The sequence below is a fragment of the Perna viridis genome, chromosome 7 (assembly GCF_037379345.1).
Source record: "Perna viridis isolate PV_CMFRI_1.1 ecotype Kerala chromosome 7, ASM3737934v1, whole genome shotgun sequence".
NCBI classification, from domain to species: Eukaryota; Metazoa; Mollusca; class Bivalvia; order Mytilida; family Mytilidae; genus Perna; species Perna viridis.
In genome coordinates this window covers 30,477,074-30,493,812 of record NC_142451.1, presented here as the reverse complement: position 1 = coordinate 30,493,812, position 16,739 = coordinate 30,477,074, and the positions used below count along the sequence as shown (strand labels likewise).

At 30.9% G+C, this 16,739-nt stretch overlaps 1 protein-coding gene across 3 annotated transcripts in view; it reads left to right on the top strand.

Annotated features, from left to right (window-relative positions):
- Positions 1 to 392: 392 nt before the first annotated feature.
- The window catches only part of LOC148612239 (sonic hedgehog protein-like), a 57,031-nt gene continuing 40,684 nt past the window's right edge, over positions 393 to 16,739 (top strand). The window contains exon 1 of one of the 3 annotated variants that reach the window (XM_088593500.1): positions 393 to 411. The gene's annotated coding sequence lies outside the window, so the exon portion shown is untranslated. Of the gene's footprint in view, positions 412 to 563; positions 659 to 2,824; positions 2,889 to 16,739 lie in introns of those variants that run through there. The other 2 variants (XM_088593497.1, XM_088593499.1) reach the window with 2 other exon arrangements.

Below are 16,739 nucleotides of genomic sequence, written 5' to 3'. Positions count from 1 at the left end.
ATATAATATTACAAATAATTTGAAAAAGGTTAAAAAAAATAACTACGCGTATTTGATTAAAAAAAGTAGGAACACAAAGCATCAAACTGTCCAATACGAAATGTAAGTAGCAGATAAACATGGAACAAACTTGTTGAATGGGAAAATAAGCACAGGTACAAACACACTCTCTCATGAACACTTAAACAAAAAGAACGATAATTTCACATGCTTACAAATTATCATATCAAAATATAGAATGTCAAATTAGTTTATAACACCTTATGACATGATATCACAGTAAAGGCACAAATCAACATCTTTACTAACACTAATTTTTTATAGTATTGCGATTTATAAAGAAAGCGTAAATTTATCATTTTGTCTTTCAGAAATGACCTACTAGAGATACAAGTAATCCAAAACATAGCGGTAAGTCAAAGATTACTCTACTATACCTTCGTATCTCTTGAACGTACCAGAAAAGATCAAAAAGAGATTTTTTGACATCCCTGGTGTTCTGATAGAGGGCATCTTATATTTCCGTCCTATGTAAACAATAGCGTGATTGGTGTAATCCTTACGCTACCTTCTTTACTGTACATATCGTAGTAAAGGTAGATACCCTGTCACAACAACTATGTGTGCCTATTATAAGGGATTGACTCTTCAAAAGAAGGTAAGTGCGTTTTTTAGTTTGATTTGATTTCGCCATTTTAAATTCTGTGTACGTTTGAATATTTAATTCACCGAAAGTCTTACAGTTTACAGAAATTGTACCGATTTTCAAAAATGTACAACTTTTCGAACCAATTCAAACTGTACTTCGTTCTGCTTTTTGTTATTCATAATTAAATTTGATAAAAAATAAAATTAAAGACAAACAATTATTCAATTATTCAACTCACCCTATATATCAACCAATCAAATATCTATAGTTTCTATTTCCTTATAAGACTGAACTTATAACAAAAATGTGATATATGTATTGTTTACACTCTGGCAAAAGGTAGAGTTGCAATCATCAAATTAACAATTTTGATGCACTAAACACATTTATTGTTATATGATACTGCATGAAACATGAGCTTAAACTTACCTATAACAAAATGTATGAGTGCGGTTGAAAAGCTAGTGCGTTCAAAAGATTATAAAACGTCCCAGAGAGTTAAATTAAGATTGGATTCTATTATTAGATACGCACGACAGTTCTTGCACAAAGGTTTCATTTTTCGGAGACATACTGGTAAAGGTCGATTTTTTTTTTGCAAAGAATACATATTAAAATACAACCTTCTGCCCTATATATGTTGCGAATGTAATGCCTAATCTTTTTTTATTCTTTTCGGTATTTCATAATGTTGAACAATGATTTTTATGGTTAATATAATAGTCAGAAATAGGATAATCTAGTTGGTCATCGAATTGAGTTTTAAGGATACAATGCTTAATTTCTCGAGAGTTTTTTGAAAAATAAACCTCTTCGTATAATCCATGTTGAGAAAAATGTGGTGCTCAAAAGCCTAAAATCTGAAAGATGTGTTAAAGGCTTTTATGCTTCAGCATACTGAAAATATTCCATTTTAACTTTCAATATTCTAATTGAAAATCGTCTTGTGTAATTAGTCGTCGATTCAATATAAAAAAAAAATTAAATTATAATCAATTTTAAGATGCACAAAAAAGAATTGACCAAGACAATAAATTTTCAAGGAAGCTACCTAAACCTGTTTGGGATGTTTCTTTATTATTGATTGCATGGTAAAAAATTTTACTTTAAAGTTGGATAAGCATTCAAAAAGGTTAAATAACCTTTTTTAATAAAACAAATAAGGCTTACAAGAGGTACATTATTCAGCTACTTTTGCATAAAAGTAATGTTTTATCACTACTTAAGGAGGTAGACCTCGTTAAGTGACATAACTCATGAAATCAGTGATATGTTTGTATCATATTCATTTGCAGCAAAGCCTATCAAGCTTTCATTTGAAACAGAATGAAATCAGTCCAAGTCAATTTGATGCTTGCATGAGATTGATGTAAATGCTGAATACAAACGTTCCAATGATTTGTAAGAGTCGTGTCCCTTACCCTAGGTCTACCTCCTTAATTAAAGTTTTACTTTTAAATAAGGTACAGCCTCTTATGAGTACAGAAATGCAACTTATATTGTAAGTACATACCAAATGGAGCGTAAACTGTTATCTTCACTTCTCAATGAAATTGCGTGAGTTTCACTTTCAAATTAAAAAGTAATTTAACTCCCACAGTATAGCAAGCAACACCGTCATAATTATCCAATGTATCTACACAACCATATCAAACCTCTTATTTTGACAGTAATGAAATTAAATGTCTGTCTCTGTAAGAATCAGGCAGTGGGTTAAATATGGTATGGAAAAAACTCATTATTTGATAGTGTAATTTGACTACTTGCACCATTAGAATCAAGTAAAACTGACAAGATTTTCCTCATGTGCTGGACAATTCAGTTACAATTTCATTACAATGCACTGAAAATTAACATCTTAAGGGCAGGTAACTGTGTCAAAAAGCTCATGTTTCCGCATTCTATGAAAAATTTCTGAGCAAAGCCAACGGTGCAAAGATTAAATAGTGTTATTTTCAAATAAAGAAGAAAGTATTCTTGAGTGATATTGCATTATCAGATCGGTGGGGTTTTGGCATGCCTATTTCTGATTTTTCTCCATTTTGCCTGATTCTTATAAATACTTACACTTAAATTGCATCTGAGACTGTTATTGGAACACATCCATTAAGACACAAGAGGAGTGAGAGGACCTTGGTTTAGCAACTATTGTAATAAATTATATATTTGTTAAAGGATATGGTACACTAGCGAGGACAATTTTCCAACAAAAGTCCTTCTTTTTATTCAGCAATGTCAGGTAAAGAAATGGATCTTAAAGGTTATTAGTGGTTATTAGTGGTAATAAAAAAACCAAATATTTAAAATTTCAAAGCTATAATTTAGTTTAAACAAAGTTATGATTGAAAATGCGGCTTTAATTAAACTAACCTTTCCTTTGCTAATTTTATCTTTAATTTTTATCGTTTACGTTTTTTACATTGATATTTTAAATTAATAGATACATTGCAGCTATCAAACATATTCCTATTTTTGTTCTTGATTGCTCATTCAGAAATTCAATAGAATTGAGTTATGATATAGGCTCTTCCATTTTGAACCCTAATCATTTCCATATTGAGGCTACATATATTTTTAACGTATTGGGTCTTTGTTTTTTTTTATATTTAACCTGTTTGCCCGTATTTCTCTGGTTATTGATATCTCTTCGTCTTTTTTATTTGTAGTATACATATTTTACACCATTGGTTATTGATATACCATAAATGGGGAAGATTTATACTTTTGTAATATATGAAGTATATGGAGTATTGATCATATTGTAAACAGAATAATTTTGAGTTATTTCGCTTTAGTCTGTTAAAGTCCATTGATTTTGTTATATTACGGAACATTTATTGAACATTATGTTATTGCATTTATTTTAACAGCAAAAATCATACTTGAATTCACGCAGTTTATATAAAAGTTATAATAGCCTCTGCAAAATTACATACTGAAAATATGGTCACTGTATTTGCTGTTTAGTACCATAATATAAAAGTACATAAGTTGAAACATATAATGACTTATCTGATAACGTGATATCATTGACTGCATTTGCGTTATCCAAACGGGGTAAAATTCATCGTCCTGGTTAGGAGTGAACCTAAAACTTTATGGTGATTATGGAATGAGATTAATAGAGGTTTTGTATGAGGAAGTGGATGAAGGGGGTAGAAATTTCTATCTTTTCTGTCTATACAATAAGATTACTTTTTTAATTAAAAAATGATTTTCATAGATCAATAGTTAAAATTAAAAAAAATATGCTGCCTTAATGTGTACATTAAGTTGATATGATACTGATTGGAAATATAGGGCATAATGAATATTTTGTAAATGATAGTACCACTCAATATTTGAACTTGAAAATATCATGATTCCTTTAATAAACATAAATCAATAAATAATTATTTATAAAGACCAGCAAAAATAACGCATAATAGGTGTCTTGTTTTCATTGAAATCATGCTAAATAATGATGTCATACTAGATTGATAAAAGCGATGTAAGTTCCGACAAGAAGAAGACAATTTTTCTTTAAATTACAAAAATATATGTTAAGTAACTTTTTCATAATTTCTTTTTTCGTAGAACTGATTTTACTAGAAAACCTCCTTCCTCAGTTACACTGTTAAATCAGATAACCGACTGCAAGTACAGTGATAGAGGTGTACTCTCCATTATCATAAATGGATAAGCAATCTTAAGTGCAGTAGAGTAACTTCTTACTTGAATCAAAGCACGAAAAATTGTAATAGTATACGAAATTCAATTTTGGCAAGGTCCCCCCTGTATCATTACACCGGGAATTAATGAGTATTCGCCGAGTATATTGACAAATCTAGAATCCAGTATTCAATTCACTTGTGAAAAAGTAATCAAGGGAAGCAAAATGCTAGTGGAAATCAAATGACGGTAATCCGGGGACAAAGATCAGACATGGAAAACATACAGACACAACAAAGAACATAAAATAACTACTAAAATAATACATACAAAGCAAAAAAAAAAATGAGCAACTCGGAATCCACTAAAAACTGGACGTATAGACAAGGTGCACCGGTAGGGTAAGCGTCCTCTGCTGTTCTAAAAAAACACCCACCGAGTGGCTCATAGAAAGTCACGACCGGGGTATACGAAAGAGATAAGAAAAACTACGCGTTGAACATATCAGTTCATATGATGCAGATGAATATACCGTAACGATCCACGAGTTCATGATGACGACCATAAAACTTCAGTACTGGTGACTTCAATTTTAATATCATCCTGTTCCAGAAGCCTTATTGTAAGTCTGCGTAGTTACAGCAAGCTCTGGAATAACGTATGAGTTGTGATATGAAAACTCCATACGCAGGAGTTGAAGGGATGTGCCACAGACGAAAGGAAAGTTGAGAATATGGAATACAAAGTCATCGCGTTTGTTGTATAGTTTGGTCAATAATTTTCCTTCACCATCGAACTCTAAATGTAGGTCAATAAAGATCCTCCACGACACTGGACAAACATGTTATCGATTAAAAATTCTAGCATTTTGAAAAAAAATCTTCTTCGGTATACATGTATTTGGAAGATGAATTAGAATTTTTTTTTTATAAAGTATGAAGAATCTCTACAGAGTACTACATATATGTGCCTAGGTGTACAGTCCTTTTTTTTTGGAGTAACAACGATGAATAATGTTTTTGAGTCGGAATTATAACTGAGTATGGGAATGGAAGAATAAGATTGAAAATCATAGCTTTCAATGCTATTGTATTCTGAAAACAAATCTTGAATTGAGTGTCTCCTATAGACCTTTCGAATTTGTCAGGTTCCACATTGAATTAATACCACTACGGGAGAAGCAAGTGTTTAAACCTGTTAAACCTAACTCACTTTGGACTACCGGTTCGACAACTACAAAAATAAACACCGACTGCATTTCATGGAATATGACAGGTGTCGCTTACCATTCAGGGGCGATTCTGATGTTACTATGTATTTTTTCCCGATATTTACATTTGAGATGATTGAAAGACAATCTACATATGTAAGATTTGATGCTACTCATGGGCAAATTTCAACCGTAAATTGACAAGATTGTTCACTTTGAATGTAATGATGTGCAGGTCTTAGGGAATCAATTTTAACCCATAACCACCATTTAAGCGGACACTCGTGTTTAAAACGGTCAACAACACGAACAGTCTGTCATAGCCTCAATGGCATCGCCCAAGAAGTAAACACGTGAATCAGTATGGTCATTTTGACATTGTAAATACTTTTGTTTAGCAATGAATATTTGTATATACCTAGGCGACCCTTTATAAAAAACACTTAAAATGAAACGTAAAACTTTACATAAATTCTATTCAAATTGTTTAAATGTTGGATGTGACTAACTTCTTACTCTTCGTATTCAATTACTAACAGATTTAAATAAAATATGTCATAAAGAAGTTAAACTTCCATTGATAAGATTACGTAAAGCATAAATTCCTACAATACTCATCCGTCAAACGGGTATTTAAGCTACCTTTAAGATCCACTTTGTATGTTTACGATTGCTGTAATTACATCTTTGAAACTGGTAATCAGATAAACCTTATCTATTGACACCGTTTACTTTATAACATGACTGTCATGTGATATGGTTGAAGATCAGCTGACATTGCTACAGTCCATTGGCTTCCGGTGAACAAATACAAAATACCATTTAAAGATAATTAAATTTAGAAAATTATCTCTGACATAATTTTTACAAAGGAATAATGTCCTTTAAATTATTGCTGACCTGATGAGTAATTATCTTGTCATTTTGATTGGTTAAAAGAAATAAATATTTTTGTTTGTTTGTTTGTTTGTTTGTTTGTTTTTTTTTTTTTTTCATTTTTGTAACAGTATATTTAAGTTTATTCAGCTATGTATGATTGAGATATAAGTAATTCTTGCGGATGAAAATTTCATGGTTTTTCATATCATTTTATTAAAATTCTTCCCAATTGACTATACTTGTTGAAGTTACATATACAGGCATATGTTTAACACACATGTGTTTGTTAAAAAGGTGTTAATAGTTTGTAATATCTCCAAACTCCCTACGGAGACGACTGGAAATGTATTTGAAGATAAGATACTAGTGAACGTTATTGAAAAAGAGTTGATATGGTGAAAGGCAACAAATGCATCAGCGTATATTGTAACTTCAAAAAAGTAATACTTTTACTGAATCATGAATATCTACATGTAATTTTGTCGTTGAAAGAGTAATCAAGGGAACCAATGTTATAGCGGTAATCAAACGAATATAATCCAGGGACAAAGACCAGACATGGAAAACCGACATACACAACAATATACAATATACAATAGTTTCTACAGTTTTGAAAATGAAATGATATTCACGTGTTTTTAATATCAAAATTTATTTTAAAAAAAAAGACTAAAATAAAGGAAAAAAACAAACAAACAAAAAGACAAACAAAGCACCAAAAGCAAGATAAAAAAAACATTACTATAAATTGACCTAGGCAAATAAAATGTGGGAAATTGTAAATGGGATAACATAAATGGATCTTTTCCTAGTTTTTATATTTTTATTTTTTGTGATGATAAAATACCGATATAGTAAGATGGAATACCGAAACAACAATTAAAATATTGTATTTCTTTCTGAATTTACTTGGTTTCAGAAAAAGTTAGCCTTTACACTCAGTTTATGTTACAAACAAATAAAGCACCTGTATAAAAGGACATATAAAGATGTGATGGTTATCAGTCTCCTCAAGGTTGTTATAAAACAACGGCAGAGGACTTGATATGATCTGATAGTCAGGATAATAAGGCGTTTGATCTTTGGTATTTGATATTTACGGGACTGCTCCTAAATTTATACCGTGGTCCAAAACAAGAGATCCAGGTGTGAAACTAGAGTCGAATGACAAAGAGGTCTTGTTAATACTATTGTATTTATCTAAGGTAACATCATCCCATTTAATCAACAGTATCATATACCATTTTACAACCGTTGTGCATTTGAAAGCAATAGCCGTGATTTTTCAATTTATTTGCTTTACAGGTTAGAAATTTTAAGTTAGCAATAAATCTCGTTTGCGTTCATATCACTAGCTAATTGATATTACTTCCAACAACCCTTCCTTCTATAGCTATACAAACACATCAGAACACAAGGATAACAATGTAACGTCCTAATCAGATTCAAACAATTTCTGTTAAATATTTGTTCCAGACCATCTTATTTAATTAAAATTCAAAAGGTTTGATATCTTAAACCATTCATTGACAACCAATAGCCCTTTGTGTATTTTATTATGTGTGCAGATTTACACTTTGGGTCTTTATCTAAATATTGATAAGTTTTTGTCAAATTCTCAAAGGAATTAAAGCCTTTGATCAAAACCAAATATGACTCTAATAAAACTGAGTTCCCTTTCCAGTTGACGTGCTGGTATAAGAGCTGATTAATTTAGTCAAACTTTGTGGGTATATATTTAATGTTTTTCGAGATATAGTGTGAACATTTCGTCTTGATACTATCCGTGATTCATAAATTAATCATTTCAATGTAATATGTAAGAAATTCCCGACTTTGTCACTTCACTGGGTTTATCATAGAGGAAACATGATAAAACCTGGTTTATTATTCGGGAAGTGCTTGTTCGGTATGTTTCTAGTTATGTGGTATTTCCCAAAACTTATTTGTGATTTTATCTTTTGTGTTTCATAGTAAATACGTTCATGGTATTTAGGTTGTCGTATAACTAACCACAACAATTACAAAAATAATATATCATGATACTTCAATAAATACTGTGAATATAACTATTGTTTTTGTATGTATTTTTCATTTCTCAGAAAAAACGTATTAACACTTTAATATTGTTTTCGTCGTGTCTTTAGACGGACAGAAACAAACACAACAAAAGTTCATATTGTACATATTTCAGGGGCATTATATACCATACATTGCAAAAAATACGTGAAGTAGAAAATGTTGATGTTTTGGTGTCCGTCCGTCTGCCAAACTATTGAATTGCTTTTATTCCATACCTAATAGGAAGAATTGTTCGATATTCTGTCTTTTTTTATCACAGACGGAATCAAATTGATCTAAAGAATTCAAGATTTTCTATACTTAAGCCGTAACAGTGAATTTCATTGATATAAATTGATGAAATAGGTTCACAACCTATCTAAAACTAATGATGTAACATCAAAGTTTTTACTGCTCTGACCCATTTTGTCCTTATACCAGTTTAATAGAGTAAAACGTGACAAAACATTGCTTAGTAAGGATTTGTCAGTTAGAAGGTTTGGCTGAGGTTTCATCATGTTAATATCAGGTCACGTGATTAAAGATGACTTAATGTGTAGTTCCTATTCAATTTTCGAGAAAAGGAACAAACGTCACATTGTTATGTTTTTATTGAACGTACTTATCAAAAGTGTTGTTTTAAGAATGATGACAAATTTCGATGATTTCAATAAAACTTGTGGAGGGGTGTTGTCTCCATAAAATACTATAATTGTCATTACAAAACCTAGGCATCTTCGCTCATAAGATCAACCCTTTGATGAAAACCGTCATAACTACTTCTATTTTTAGCCTAGACACAGTATCCGTGTGGAAAAGACGTAGTATTTTCATTCATTAATTACTTATACAAACGTATTTATAACTGTACATATCGATAAAGTATTTTGAAAGGTAACATCAAAGAATTAGACACGTTAAAATGACAACAGTCTGTGTCGAATGAAAAATGATAGTGAAGATTTATCCGTCAAAGTCCAACCTAATTTCAGAGGTGTCCCATGGGAGATGTTATATGATCTACGCATATAATATTGCATTCCTGTCTTCTATTTAAATCTTTTTCTATTATTTGAAAATCTTAATTTTAAAAAAGTTTTTTTTTATTTCAGATGTAAAGCTTGTTAATTGAATGTTTTCATCAAATTCACTTGTTTAAAGTTTTATGATATGATGTAGTTCGGTATGTGGTTCATTTTTCTGGTTTGTATTTTTGTCATCAAAATTAAGATAATAAGATGAATTTGTTGGTCTTTAGAAAAAAAAGTGGTATAAATTTATGGTATTGCCAATAAAATTCTTTTTAACGAATACTTGGCCATCACGTCACCTTAATAACCAAACTATCACTTTACTGGTAAGTTGTATATACTTAAATTTGTTAAATCTGATCGTCCAATATAGTACATTTTCATGTTCTATTGCATAAGTCGAAGTGCGACTTTTTAAAAAAAGTCATAATCTATACTACCATATTAATATGATTATCAAACTACCAATACTGAGGTAGGCGTTTGTAAATTGTTTGTACTTTTTTCCAAATTCAAATTGTAATTGTTCCAAGAAGCGGTTGTTTACTGAGACTGAAGACGTATACCTGCAGTTGGTTCAAAATGTACTTAAGTCGTGTGATTTTATGATACCTGTAAGCATTTGGTGCATACTTAAGAAGAACATTTGACTGACAATGCGGAAACTGAAGTCATTTTTCATCTTTCAATCTGTAATAAAAAGAGAAGCTAAATGCTTTGCTTCAGACAGCCATAAGATTTTAATGGCATATTCCCAAACAAAAAAGCGTTTAACGCCATTAAATATTTTTCCCGTATTAGTTTTTGGCTTTTTGTCAGTAACAACGGCCTGCAATGTAAACTACATAACTCTAGACCTGCATGTGTAGTGTATGTCTATGTATACCGTTTTATATATATTTTTTTTCAGCTTAGGCAATACTATTGCATGTTCATTATAATAAAATATTATATGTTCCTTTTTTAAAACATGTTTAAAATTATTTGATAAACGTTTACAAATGTTAAAGTAAAATATTACTTTTTGATTCGATATTGTTGCAGTGAACTATTTATTAAACCTTGCCTCACGATAAGTATAACACCATTGCAAAGACAATTACTTAATTACTTGGGAAACAATAATTAAAACAAATATTTCAATTTGAAAGTTTTAAATCATATTTTAAACTACAAACAAGCAAAAATGAAAATCATAGAAAAAACTGCAGTTATATTTGACATCTACAGAGAAATGCATTTTAACCATTGGTTGCCATTGTAATAGACACCTTTTATGCCACTCTCCTCGCCATATTTTCTGTATCTATACAGATTTCCGCTTTCTTCAATACTTATTAAAAACGGATAGTGATTCTTAAAAATATGATATAATAACGGAAGTCTTTATAAAGACAATTTAAAATACATATTTTGATGAATTTTATGATATTAAAGTCATAATAGCTGCGCTTATCTTTCTTCCATATGCAGCAATATATATCTTGTTTGATAATTCGAAGTCTTACCGTTATACGCTTAGGTGTCTGAGATTTCTCTGTCTTGCACTCTTAGTGGTGTTATATTCATAATGTCCCTATTGATACAAGTTAAAAATCACCATATTTAATGAAAAACTAATTCAGCCAAAATTTTACACTAAATGAATTGTTGTCATTGCAGCCTTTTGACCCTTCACTCTGCCAGAAAATTTTAGTACTACCTATACATTTCGTATTACTGGTAACAAGAGCAGTTAATAGCATACCTTAGATGCATGTTTTGTCCTATACTTTAGATGGGATAAAAAAACAAAAGAAAATTCCATTTAAAGCATGTTAATGGTTATAATTCGGTATGCTATCTTAAATTATCTTTCTCATTAGTATTATTGCTTAATTCTTCCGTTTAACCGACTGAAAGACATATAACAGATTAGTTACTCAATTGTTTATCACAATATCATAATGTTTTCGTCACTTTGTTTTAATTCGCCTAGTCACGGAAAGGAAAATAGTATTAAAGACCAGATACAATATTTAACTGCAATTGTAGTCCCTACTTAAACATACTTGCGAACATCATGTAAGTACGTAATAATGTAATTCCTTACGTGAGCTACATGTGTTTAACTTTTACATCTTCGCACTAACTGATTAGCGCTTTTTATATTCCTTCACTTATTATTCCACCTACGACATAAGTGTATGTCAACAAAATTATTAATTTATTGCTTTCCATCCCTTTTATTTTATTTACTTCATATTCCTTTGATATTGTGAACAAGTTTGAGCTCAAGATGAATAATCATTAATTACCACTATCATATTAGTCATACGTCGTCCTCTTTATAGGCATTCCCTCATGTAACAGTTCACTCTCGGATCTAGAAAATTCTTTTTGGAAAACGCCTATCTTTCTTTGCCAATCTTAAACTATGTATGATGAAACAAGAAGCATGTAAATATTTTTGCTTTTGTTGTTCAATATAAATATACCATAAAGATACACATACTTTTGTATCCAAATTGATGGTAAGACAAAACCCAAAAGTACTCAATACATGCATTCCAGTGACTTTAGGTAAGATAAACATTTTACAGTATATCATTTTTATAAAGTTTCTATTTTTGAAAAAAAATATATATATATATAGATTGAGTAAATGAAAGTTATTATTCTTAATCATATCCCTTTTTAGAATTATCTGCTGAATATTAGCTTTGACCTATGTTTTAATCTTACGCTATACCCAACGGCGCAAAATTAACGAACATTTTGTACAAGCTTTCAAAGAGGGAAATTCAATTTCAAGATTTTTAAAAATTCTAAAATTCCAGCAGTAGATAAGTGTGGAACCCTATTTATGAGAATGTTTTCAAGTAAATTTTAAAACGCTTTGGTATTCCAGGGAAGTTGCTCATCATTAGTACTTTTAAGTGTCAGTCTCTGTAAGAGTCAGGCAGTGGGTGAGATATGGTATGAAACAAAAACACAATTTTGAAAGTTTAAATAGACTATTTGCACCATCAAGATCAAGGAAAAAATACACGATTTTCCATATCACTTTAGTAAATTGAGTTATAATTTCATTGAAATCGTTTGATCATGCGTTATTTTAATATTGTTCGTCAGTAAACCCCGATCACACATACATTTTAGTTAGCTGATGAAAAGCAAAGAAGAATAAACCTCCAAATATGATCAAGGCACTTCTCCTGTAATAAAAAAGTAAAATAAACATCTGATGACCAGATAAACAGATCAAACAAGGCCTTTCAGAGTAAATGTTACCAGAGATTTACATAAGAACATAATTTAATAACACATACTCAACAATTAGTATATACGTTAATGGATAAAATTTTATCAAAATCTTATGCAGACTTTAGATTAAAAAAGGTTTCTTGTCCATTTAGTGACAGTTATGCAAGTCAAATAACAGTTTAAATTATTAGTGAAACATATGATGATAAATAGCAAATGCACAGTGGTACGAGTGTCTTCATTCTACAGTTAATCAGAGTTTAACTTTTTCCGTTGATAATAAGTTTATTTAATTATTTATTTATTTATTTATTTAATTTTTTTTTTTTGGGGGGAGGGGGTATATTTATTTCTTTTTAACTCTAAGGTGTAACATAATTGAATACTTCACAGAATATGTTTTCGTTTGTATTCAAAGTTAGACAAGCAATTAAATTTGATTATAACTTAAACAGAACAATGTTAAACTAAAAAAAAACTGGGATATTTGTAAAAGGTACATTCTTTCATTATCATTATAACTTTATAACTTTATGTATATGTCTGTTTTCCATGTCTTGTCTTTGTCCCTGGATGACATTCTTTTGATTACCGCTATAACCTTGGTTCCCTTGATTACTCTTTGATGTAATGATTCATTAAAACAAAGGTAAGGGTACAGAAATTAAGGAAGTGTATACTGTAACGATTAGATTTATGCAAAGGAAACAGCTACCTTCAAGTAACAAAAAGAATGCTAATAGAGTAAGAATCAGAAAGCTGCTTTTCGAATTCAATTTTTATTAGGTTGATTGTTAGTCATCATTTCAGGATATACCTAAGGTAAGAGACATAACTCTTGGAATCAATGATATATTTGTATCATATTTAATTTTACCAAAGCCTATCAAGCTTTCTTTTGAAACAGAATGAAATCAATCCAAGTGACTTTGATGCTTACATGAGATTGATGTAAAATGCAGAATACAAACGTTCAAATAATTTGTAAGAGTTGTGTCCCTTACCTTAGGTCTACCTCCTTAGATTCAAAGATTTTTTTACCAATCTATTAACTAATATATCATGATACTACACTTGGTTTACCTAACCCATAAGGCATACCGATTATTATTAGTACCCTACAGGTATATAAATGTTGCTTTCGACACAATGACGCTTACCCTACCGGTGCACCTGGTCCATGCTCCCAGTTTTTAGTGGAATCCGAGTTGCTCATTTGCTTTTGTTACTGTGTATGTATGATTTTAGTTACTTTATATTGTTTGTTGTGTATGTCTGTTTTTCATATCTGGTCTTTGTCACTGGATTACATTCTTTTGCTTACCGCTATAACCTTGGTTCCCTTGATTCCTCTTTCGAACCCTTAAAGTGTTTAGTAGCAATGTATTTACCGTCATCTGAATATGCCTAGGAATTAACGTGTGAATCGACAACAATATTAAATATGGAAATCAAGTCAAACCCAAAACAAATCTGGTAAAATAGATATTACACCACTTGAGCAGCTAGTACCGCAATTGCCCTGCCGCGGTACAAGCAATTCTAGCGAAATGGTGGGTTAAATCTAGGTTTTACAGAGCGCTAAACCTTCATCTTCCATTGCGGCGTGAATATGCCGCTGATCCTTAAATAGCATTTGCATGCTTTTGTGCCATAATCAGTAAATCAGCGGTTACATCAGCATAAAGAATAATTTACAAAAACAATCATTACTCAATATTTCAGAAGAAACAGTGTGTTTTTCAACCAAGGACTGATGTCTAAAAAAGAATATTATAAGAGACCTTTTAAGACGCATTTCCTCATACCCCTGATACAGGAGACTGTTACGGAGATATTTCTGTCGTTCAAGGAAATCAGAGTAGTCAGTACTTGCTCTAGCGTAGTGAATCAGTTGTGATTCGCTACTATTCGCAAGAAAGACTAAATGTAAAAATGCGTATATCGACAACAACATTTTAATCAGTGCACAATGTGTTGGTCAACAAGATGTTACAACGTGTGTCTTGTTGGCAACTTGTTGTTGAACTTGCAATTTTTTTATTGTCAATAACACAAGTTAAAAGGCAATGTATATTTCATAAACAATTTTGGTACATAATTGTTGTTTTATACATTAGTTTCGTTTTGACCATTTACTTCTTGTAAAAACATTACTCCTAAAAACGCGTGTACACCTAGCAATATTTGCAGTATATATATGGTTTGTGTTTTGTTACTGAGGAGACTAGTGTGTATCGTCAGTATGGAGTCGTTACCATATATAAATGAATGCTTCAGTCGTTAACAAAAAACATACAAATGTTAGAAAAGTGCAAAACCCACTATAAAGAAGTTCACTTGAACTAAAAGCCATGTATTGCTCATGAATGGACACGTCACTGTACTAAAATATACATGTATACAGTGTCTCAGTCAGTCTCCAGAAAAATTTATTTTAACCCATGCAAAGTGTGACTGATGTGTGATAAATTCAGGGAGAATTTCTTCGTTATTGTGGTTGGTTAGTAAGAAAGGGGAGGCGATTCAAGTACGTGTCGTAAACCCCAATAAAACCTTTCAAATTTACCAGACAATACATTTTGTACTTCAAATATAGTTTTATGGTTGATTTTATAACTTTTTTGTTGTCGAAAATTTTTCACACATAATAAACTGATTTCAGCATGAAATTTCGACACTAAGACTCCATCATAATATAAAGCATTATCAAACAATAAAATTCAACAAATGAAAAGTAATGTTCTTGGATACGGGGCTGTATAGACAACTTCAATATGAAACATTTCAGATTTATAGCCTTTTACGCTCTGTATTATTTACACTAAATATTTTCCCTGCGACTTTTTATATCCCTGTGTTGTATAAAGCACAATACGTTCGGCTTCATCTTTAGAAAATAATACAGTTGGCTTTGAATATACATTTGGATCTGAGTTTGGGCCATGTAAGTTACGATGTCTGCACGATGCATTTGATATATCTGTACTAACCTTTGAATATTCTAATCCCCTCTTATGGGTTATGCTAATGCTTAAAAACCCCTTTAAGAGAAGATTATGTTATATTCTAACGATAAAGTAATGCTTACTTCGGTAAATAAATCATTGGGAGTAAGAAAGGTCAGAAATAAAGATATCATAGACATTTAAAACGAAATTCTAGATAAATTAAAGAAAGTTCAGAATATATTTTTCGGTCAGAATGACAGTGAACGATCTTTTTCCGAGTAATTTTGTTTTGATTTTAATTATTATTTTTTTTATTTATTAAATTTGCTTAATCATATGAGTAACTTACTTTGCTGGTACTTTTTCGCACATTTTACCGTACCGGTGCACCTGGTCCATGGTCCCAGTTTATAGTCTAATCAGTTGCTCCTTTACTTTTGTTACTGTGTATGTATTATTTTAGTTATTTTATTTTTATTTTTTTATTGTGTTTGTCTGTTTTCCATGTCTGGTCTTTGTTCCTGGATTACATTCTTTTGATTTCCGCTAAATCTTGGTTCCCTTGATTACTCTTTTATCCATCTCAATTATAGCGGAAATATCTTTCATCAACTCTGCTTTTATTTTTACTAATGTATTGCATTCGTTACAACAGATCGATAGAATGTGAAATGTACTAACTTATTTCTCTACCTGTAAACGATGTCATCAATTTTCAACAAAAAGTTGATATGACTATATTATATGATGTTCCCCGAGAAAAGCAGGTGTTCCTTGTTTCTGAAAGAGTAATCAAGGGAACCAAGGTTATAGCGGTAATCAAAAGAATGTAATCCACGGACAAAGACCAGATATGGAAAACAGACACACAACAAGGAACACAAAGCAACCAAAATCATACATACAAAGTAACAAAAGTAAATGAGCAACTCGGACTCCACTAAAAACTGGGAGCATGGACTAGGTGCACCGGTAGGGTAATTAGTTGATGAATAGTTGATTGCAATTGAAATTGGTGTTCTCCAACTTTGTCGGCAATATCAATTTATGTGTTCAACATT